Below are 2,588 nucleotides of genomic sequence, written 5' to 3'. Positions count from 1 at the left end.
ACACACACACACACATCTACACCCACACACGCAGTCTTGTCACATCACATTTGGGCCATGAGTAACCCTGTGGGTAAACCCTTCTTACCTGGGGGGGTTTTGCTGCTTCCTGTTAATGGGGACGACCCTGGAACCTCAAGGTCCGCCACACACATGCACACACACACAAACACACACACACACATGTCCCATTAGTCACACTTTGCTTGAGGAATCATCCCCCTCCTCACTCTGAGGTGAGTCACAGCCTCGGTGCAGCAAACCCAAACACACACATACACACACGCTCATGAAAACAATAATTCATTATAGTTTCGACCTCCTCACTAACCTTTGACTTATTTCCCGTCAGAGGTGACCTTTGACCTCACCCTCTGGCTCCTTCTGGACTTTAAATCCCTCTGTATGGTACACCTGCAAATGTTTCACAATAAAAGCCCTGTTAAGAAATGACGGTTTCTGCCCACTGTGAAATTCTAGAGGGCTCTTAATTTGGAACAGATACAGGAAGTGTCGAGTTTGTATTAACAGTGTAAAACAGTAACTTTAGCACAGCAAATGTGAGCAGATCAAAATGAAGCTTCCTTCTAAAATGTGACCAATCATACTTATGAAACAGAGGTACTAAAAATAAATGTCTGTCTGTGATACGAACCTGCTTCAAATAAAGGCCTCGGTCAATATCTAATAGGCTGTAGTAGGCTGGTTATTTTCAGTGACACTCCTAGCTTTGTAGCTAATTTAAGTCCTCAGCAGTTTGCCTGTCTCCAGTGCTTCATTCGTAACGTTACAACAGCCTAACTGTCTGTGTACATGACTCAGTCTGACTTAGCGGTTTAGTTGTGGGAAGTGAGTCTCTCCCTGTGTGTGTGTGTGTGTTCGTGTTACTTTGGTCCACCACACAAGAAGTCATTGTGCAGGTCCAGTTAGCTCTTTATTTATTTTTTTTTACAAATAAATTATATTTTATATCATTGAACTATGATTTTTGATATATTACTTTGAAATAGCATTGAATAGCATTTTACTGTTGTGCAGTAAGTACAGGTACATATGCCACGTTCACTAAGTAAATGTTGTTTCACTTTGTTAAATGATTGAGGTTTCAATTTTTTATAGCAGCTGCTGTAGTGGAGCTGATTTGTCTTTAAGTATGAAAAATTATTTCCAGTAATACATAAAAAAAATGTTGAGTGAGAGATTGCAATGAGTTACAGAGGCTTTGTAAAGGCTTTTTAATTTGAGCTCTGATACGAGGAAGAGGTGTAGCATTTCCCTTTGAAGGGTAGTGGAGTTAAAGTACAAAGCAGCATCAATGGGAATATATTACATTACCTTCATTTAGCAGATGCTTTTGTCCTCAGACACTTAGGCTTTTATCTTACAACCCCCTGTGAGGGTGAGGGTTGGGAACCAGTTGCGGTGCAGCCCACCTCAGCTGTCCTAAATGAGATCAGAACCAGTGGAGAGACATTACTTTGTTACAAATGCATAACATGTAGTTAGGAAAGAGGAAGCAAATAAGTAAAATATACTATAAATAGTAAAAATAATATACAGGAAGTGAAGAAAAAAATGTACAAATGCAAATGTGCAAAACGTAATGTGTGAGGTAGAATCTCCAGGACTCTTTAACATCAGCACGCAGCAGGTCCAGGGTCCTGTCTCCTCTGACAGTGCAGTCCACAAACTGAGGGTGAAGTGGGGACAGCCTTGTTCAATTGAAGTCCCTGGAGATCGGGAAGAAAGCACTGCAGTGCAGAGTGTGGAGTCTCGCAGTATCAAGAGTGGATGATGTCACACGTGGTTGCCAGGTTTACTGAGCGCTGGATGTAAACAACAACCAAGATGGAGCGTGAGACCTCCCTGGGTATATGTGGTGAGGACGTAGCTCCATGGCGGTGGTGGCCTGAACCATCTGAAAGCTGTCGATGGTCACGATGGGATCCAGAGTATCATACTACAGCTTTGTATCAGTCAAGCACACGATATGACACTCATACACTCACACACATGACAATTCCCTCCATTTCCTCACTAGGGGCAGCTAAGCTCATCCATCTTACTGTCCAGGAATCTTACGTTGCCCATCAGCTGATCCGTGGAGTAAACAATGTGACCGTGGAGTTGCTGTGCAACAGAAGTATAGCTGAATGTAAACGCATAACACTGCGCTCACTACAAATCCATAAGGACAAAAACAGACCAGACTAGCATCTCTACCAGTATGATTAGAGAGCACACAGATTAAAGAGTTTTACAATATAATTTCACTTGGTGGTGAAATTGTAACTGAGTACATAACTGAGTACATGAAAGCAGTGAGTCAGTATAATGGAGTTAGTAAAGATTTTGTCTGTGCTTCACGCTTCACAAAGACAATGGACTGCAACCAGGACTTGGATAAAATGTGTGAGAGAGGAGAAGAATAAGGAGCAACTAGAGGGAAAGACGCTGATGAAAAGCCTTTCTCCCACCATCTTTCTCTGTGTTTTCATCCTTGAACTGGAAGAAAAAAAAAACATTTAGCAACCTTGGTTTGCCAGAAGTGTGAGAGCCATTCCCATCTGTTTAAAAAACCTGTTCCA

This window comes from Toxotes jaculatrix, chromosome 10 (genome assembly GCF_017976425.1).
Source record: "Toxotes jaculatrix isolate fToxJac2 chromosome 10, fToxJac2.pri, whole genome shotgun sequence".
Taxonomy (NCBI): Eukaryota; Metazoa; Chordata; class Actinopteri; family Toxotidae; genus Toxotes; species Toxotes jaculatrix.
Note: the sequence above shows the minus strand (reverse complement) of the source record.